Here is a 6679-nt window from a genome sequence, read left to right as displayed (position 1 = left end):
TTACTAAGTACGTGAGTTAACAGCTTCCCTATACACTTGCAGTTTTTCCCTCTGCTGTGCCATGAGGGAAGCACAGAAAGCAATGCCTTTTCAAACAAGAGCTAGGGACTTTTAGGTTCAGTTCAACAGGACGGTCAGGAGGGCACTATGTCAGTGCTGGCCTTGCCAAGTTAGGAATGTGGATTTGTAGGTCTGAATTTAGTCCTGGTAGAGCAGTCTGGTCAGCAGAAGGCATCCCAGTTCTGGGTGAGAGCAGCTGAGGATGGAGACCATTAGGCATTTTGCTGAGGTAAGATGTGAGAGTCGAATTAGGCTTAAGAGCTGCTCATTAGCTATTTAAAACCCCTAAGTGTACAATCTAAACCCATGCTTCGGCGTGTCCTGCTACTTAGTTGTTCCGGACCTGTCCCTGGCTTTGCTGCCTTGCCTGGCGGCTGAGGCAGAGGGTGGCAGTGCTGGGGTGGGGTGGGCTTCGCACGCCTTCCCCTCGTCCGTGGGCTCTCGCGGTGCTTGAGCATCACAGGGTGGAAAGCAGCAGCTGGGCAGGGATAGGGCACGTGCCCATGGCCATGGCAGATAAAACCTGACAGCTGAGCAGCAAGGTGCAGCGTGTGGAGGGCTGGAGTACTGAAGCAGCGGCCTCTAAAAATTGTTGCATGAGTTTCAAGATCCAGTGTTAGTGCAGTGGCCTAAAGCACTTTGGAGGCTTGAAATACAAGTCAGTTGTAGAGCAGACAAAACATTTTCTGGTTTCCACATTTCCTGGGTGAATGCTAGCACTGCCAGCCCCCTCGTGCTGGTACCGTTTGACTTGGATGTATGTGGGGAGTGTTGCACCAGTAGCAAATATACAGAGCAGCAGCAGTACGTTAGAAGTCTGGTTGCAGACACAGTGTTTGCTTGCTGGTAATTAACTAAGCCCCCTAACAGTTGCCTCAAGTTCCTGTTTCTCCTCACCTTTAACTGCCATCCTTGTGCTCTGCCAGTCGTGCCAGTTCCGATATTCCAAATTGCTGAGGCATTTCCGTGAGCTGTTAAAATTGGTCCATCGAACAAATGACATGGAACATCCTGTCTCTTGCTCTCTCAACTCACCATGGTCGGAGGCGCAGGCTGGGAGATACTAACTTCAGTGCTAACTCAAAATGTAATAGCCGTACCACCCGAGGAACAAAAAGAAAAACAGGATTTGTGTGATGTGCAGCAGCTGCTATAGCTGTGTGTCATTTTTAAGCTGGGAAAAAAGCAGAAAAGCAAGAGGATGGTATTTACTGGTATTTTAATTAACTGTAAGCTTTTCTTTTCCTGTGAAGCCCTGACCGTTGCAACCAAAGTATTTGGGTTTAAGCTTAGATGTTGTAAGGAATACTCCCAGTGAAAAATACAAAGCTTTTTGAACTATTTTTATCTTTGTTTTCTGTAAAAGACTTGGCATGCAGAAAATACACACTGAAGCAGCATAATAGAAATGCTTTTTTAATACCCTCTTAGGGAAGTTTGAAATCCCCTAACCTCTCTGTCAGTGATTTACTACTTCTGCAATATGTGACTGTCCTAGATGCATGTTGCAAGAGTTTCTGTGCCATGCCAAATTCTGGTGGTTATCCCTTTGTATTGACTCATACGTTGAAAGGAAATCAAAGCAAGGGAAGCTTTGCCGTTGAAATCTTTTACATATTCATCATGCACATTTTTGCATGGAACAATGTGGCTGAGAGGATTGGAAGAATCAGAAGTTAACTAAATTATTTGAATTGATATATTCAATGCTGGTCACCTGACTAACAAACTCAAAAGGTGGTTTGATAGCTGTCAACTTGTTTTGCTATTGTGCAGCTTAACTGTTACCTTCCTGTATTATGAACATCTATGTATTTGGAAAATAAATCCATCTTGCAAGAAAGACTGTACAAAAAATTGTTCCTATTATACTCCAGTGTATATTGCTGATGTCAAATAAAATACAATTGTGAGAGTTCTTAAACAGTTGTCTTTCTAATTGCGGCCCGAAGCAGGAAAAGGAAGGTTATTCTCCTGCAGTTATTGCTGGAACATTGATGTTAGCTAAACGATTCAATCAACCTGATGCTTTATATATGTGAACAGATAAAGGGATGGGTTTCATCAGCAATATGATGTATGATAATCTGTTGTATTATAACTTATTAATAATAACTTATTAAGACCGCAAACAAGTCTACTGACGTATCATTATCAAGATACGTCTTACTATGTTAACAAGCTAAAAGCTAAATAAATTACCTTTCCTCTCACAGCAGCAGAAACAAATAATACATATACTAGCAGTGCCCCCCCCCAAAAAAAAAAAAAAAAAAGGAAAAAAAGAGAGAAACCCCACGCTGTCAGTTACTTTACTTCTTTACATGACCTAAAGTAATTTTCTGATAGTCTGTGCTTGGGCCTGGTAAAGTTTTCCATCATGAGAAGGCATGGACTTGCAAAAACTGTGTTTCAGTAAGGATGAAAAATAACAAGCAATAACTTTGTGTAGAGACAGATGTATGGAGAAATCATTTCAGTATGCACGGTGGCCCTTGCAAGGCAGGGAGCAGGACATCCTCATTTCTTTTGCAAAGTGTGGCCAAGACCATCAAATCTTTTTGCAGGCTGAGATGAGAGCTGTCAGAATGGCTTACAGTACTGCAAAGTGCTGTAATTGCCATTTGCTTCAGGCACAGGTGTTGATGCCAAGAAATCTTCTGTATTTGACAACCACAGCTAGTTCATAGATTTAGGAGACTCTACATCCCTTTCTCCTGGCTTCTTTGGCTGTACTTTTTAAGCCTGATGTACAAATTAGTCATATGTATTGCAGCTGCCACTTAATGCTGTATGGCATGATGCTACCCCACATCACACGTTTTATTAATGGCACTTGTCTTGATTATGCAGGGAATTCTGCTGTTAGGCTACAGATAAGGCCTGTTTAGCATCCAAGGAAAGCTGTCATTGACTTCAGTGGATGCTGGGATCAGGTTTTAATGCAAGTCAGAACTCCGGCTCCTGGTGGTGTAAGAGGAATTCAGTCTGTGGGCTGAAAGCAATTAGGAAATTTGCTCTGGGCTGGTGCAATGCACCTCCTAAATTCATTTTTCCTACCTCTTAATGCACTTGGGTGTGACTAATGTTTCTTCAGAGCACCAGGATCCATTCCTGGTAATTAGGAGCATGAGACTTCTGTTGTATGTATATCTCTAGCGTGAGTTGAAGGAAATTGAGCCTGAGTTTGCTGTCTGAGTAGTCTCACTGTTGGTCCATGAAAAATCGGAGGTTGATTCCCATTAAATGTTCGAGTTTTATATGTAGCACTTAGAGAAAAAACACAACTGAGGAGGACTTGGCTGGGGAAGTCAGGTCCTGGCTCCTTGCCTGCCACTGTCTTCTGCCCTTTTCCTCCTTCCTTTCTGCAGGGCTCAGTCTCACAGATGATATCTGGGATGCTGTGTTGGAGTGGTCCTGGAGAAGAGACAGGTAAGTATGCTGTTGTTTGAATACGAAGTCCTGGTCTCAAATTCTGAATATTGCTGCTCATCTAGTGAGCAGACTCTGACCTGGAATGCCTTAAAGATAAAACCATCTCTCAGCCTGTTAGATGATCTGAGATGGTAAGAGTAAAATTGTCTAGGAAACCAAGCAGATGGCAGCTCCAGATATAAGTGAAGGAACACCTGGGAATAGGCTGGATGTAACCCGTGTGGCTTATTGTACTTATGCTAGCAAGTGCCATGTCAGGAAGGCACCTAGCACAGGCACAAAGGCAGTTGCATTGACTCCAGCCTGGGGGAGAGCACAGCTGAGTCAGGCTAGAGGGGAAACTCAGGAGATGGGGTGAAGGGTGGTCCCAGTGTGGGAGTGGGAAGGAACTGGGCACAACCCGATGTTATTAGATGAGGGAAGAAGGCGGCAGGAGTTGATGTGATTAGGCCAGCAAGATGTAAAGAAATTACATATCAAAAGCTTGTTTTTCAACTTTGCTGGAAAGTGATGGGTAGTCTTTAAGAGGTGTAGAGGACTTTCCCTGTAATGCTGAGCTGGCTTTAATGCTGGTGAGAGCCTTTGGATGGGAATTATGCCGCTGCCTGGAGGGGTAGTGTGAAGGGAATCTTGCTGGAGAACGATCAGGTGTGAAGCTGTTGGGACAAGATGCCAAAGGCATTTTCGGATGGTGAATGTGTCCAAGAATATTGGTATCTGTTGCAATTTTAGATATGTTTCCTATATGGTTTTTTCTGTTTGCTCTGTGGAGATTTTTGCTTTCTCAACTGAGAAAGTTTCATTTCAAACTACAGAAAATCCATTAAAAATGTATTGAAGTATTTTATTTTTCAGATGACAAGAAGCTGAATAAAGAGTTGCTCTGAAGTGTCGTTCACAGCATTAGGAGAGCATGCCAAAGCCACATGAACAACTCGGGGCTCTCCGGTGTTGTGTCTACTGGGTGTATTTTTAAAACTGATTACAGACTGAGGTACTTCTTATGTCCTTTCTTTACAAGGCTAATGGTTAGAGCCCATAAAAGACCTTCAAAGACTCCTGCCCAATTTACAAGGTGTATATAGCTGCAAGTTCCCAACGACATAAAATAACTAAAACCATAACATGAAGTAATTATAACCAGTGGGCCATTACAGCAAAGGATAAGCCCCTTGGGGTCCCTTGAAGCTCCCTTGAAGCACACTAGAAGGTGGTTTTCTTCAGGAGTCTGTCCAGGATCTGGAGTTGGTAAAGATGCATGATTCAGTTGCTGGTTCAGGAGATAATTTCGGACAAATTTTTCACAGTATTTCTGGATCCCTTGTTTGAGAAACCTATATGCCCAGGGAGCCTTAGTACCAGGTAACATTGTATGCAGAGTGCATATAGACAGGTGTTAGGGTGCCTACAGATGTTACTGGATTTGGCCCTGAATACTGCTAAGATAGCAGCTGATAAAGCAGTTTATGGCCTTGCATTATGAGAACTGGACTCAACTGAAGAGGCCCCAGAGTTACGTGGGATGTATGGACACAGATCCAGCTATAGGAAGACTATTTTTCCCCAGGGACACAACCATCCTGTGAGCTCCACCACAGCTTTGCTGGATAAATGCCATACTGGTTTTCACACTTGTCTCAAAGAGAGACTGTAAGGTTAGAGGTTAGCTAGTCAGAAGTTAAATTGTCCTGATTATTTGCATGGCTCTGGACCTGTCTGAACAATTCCTTCTGCTGCAATGTGGCAGCCTCTTTCTTTACCATGCAATGGACTTCTATTCCTTTATTTATTCTCCTTAATAATGTTCTTTGCTTTTACGGAGACCAATTACATCTGTTGGTTTACGCTGGAAGTTGTGCTTTTGTTTTTTCTAAATTTCCAGCTCCTCTAAACAGCATTGCATCTTTGTTGTGGGATTCATTGTGGGCTATAAAGCATAGCAGTGCCTTGGAGACTGTGTGTGTAGGCTCTGCTTCATATGTTGAGAGCTGAAGGCTGAGAAGGTGGGATGCCTTGGGGCTGCAGAAGCAGGCCCCTATAGCATTCCCTGGCCCATTACATGGGAGGAGGCATTTGAGGTCTGCTTTCATGCTCTCCACATAGCTTCCAGCTTCTTTAAGCAGCTCTGCTATCTGAGAGTCACTGCAGGTAGCATTACCCTAAACCCCCTTTTCAGTATGTTTAAACTTCACCATATAAGATTGCAATAAACACTACCTTTGGAGTGCAAGTGTGATAAGTATTATCCCTGAATTTGAGAAAAGATTATAACTGGCTGTGGATATAGCCACACAAGTAAGGAAATTGTGTATATCTGCTCCACTTCTCTAACTGTGTGTCTCTCTCTCTCTGTGGTTTTTAGAGCCTGGGATCCTATCAGCATCTTGGGCTTCGATAATTTTCACATCCACCTAAATTAGCTAAGATATCAATATAGGTGTTTCTGAATATATTTAGTTATCAAACTTGTGACCACTTGCAAATCAGTGTATCTGTCAGACCTTTTTCAATCAGTTCTTGTATAATGTGTGTCTTATCTTGCCCTTATTTTCATAGGTTGTTATCAATGAGCTGTATTCTAAAGTAAGAGCAATTAGACTTCTCTGAGACATGAATAAAATCACATGAGCATAAATGGCCATCAGCTTGCTATTGCAGGTGGTGATAAGGAGAGAAGTTAGTTTGGCAGATTCTGAAATTTGTACAAAATACATGTGGGTAGTATGCTAATAAAGGTTTGGAAAGAGCCAGTCTTCAATGGATTGTTCAGTTCTCTGTCATGGCATCTGTGGGCAAAGCCTAATAAATAGGTGTATCAAAACATAGAAATGAAAACTTTTGTTCATGTTCTCTATGTGTCTTTTAAGTACTTAGCCACTGAGTCCTCATTGTGGTCATTGAAGCTGTTGCTTGGAATGCAAAAGCAGTGGATATAAATGCTACCAGTAAGTAGGGAAGAAAAAATACAGCAAGTATGCTGGAAACATGAGACCTGCACAGTACACTACAGAAAAAATGCACTTAGCAGCAACTTGCCCAGAGTTTTTAGTCTGGAGGTAACAAATGATAGAGATGTCCCACCGCAAACCTAAGTGAAGTGCAAAACAGTGATTGAGGAAAGATTAGGACATACTGTCTTCTCACTTTCCCTTTGAGCCACCTCAGGATAGTCCCTCTCTAGCAT

The sequence above is a fragment of the Falco cherrug genome, chromosome 1 (assembly GCF_023634085.1).
Source record: "Falco cherrug isolate bFalChe1 chromosome 1, bFalChe1.pri, whole genome shotgun sequence".
Classification (NCBI taxonomy): domain Eukaryota; kingdom Metazoa; phylum Chordata; class Aves; order Falconiformes; family Falconidae; genus Falco; species Falco cherrug.
The sequence above is the reverse complement of the archived record's forward strand: the minus strand, read 5'-3'. Positions refer to the sequence as shown.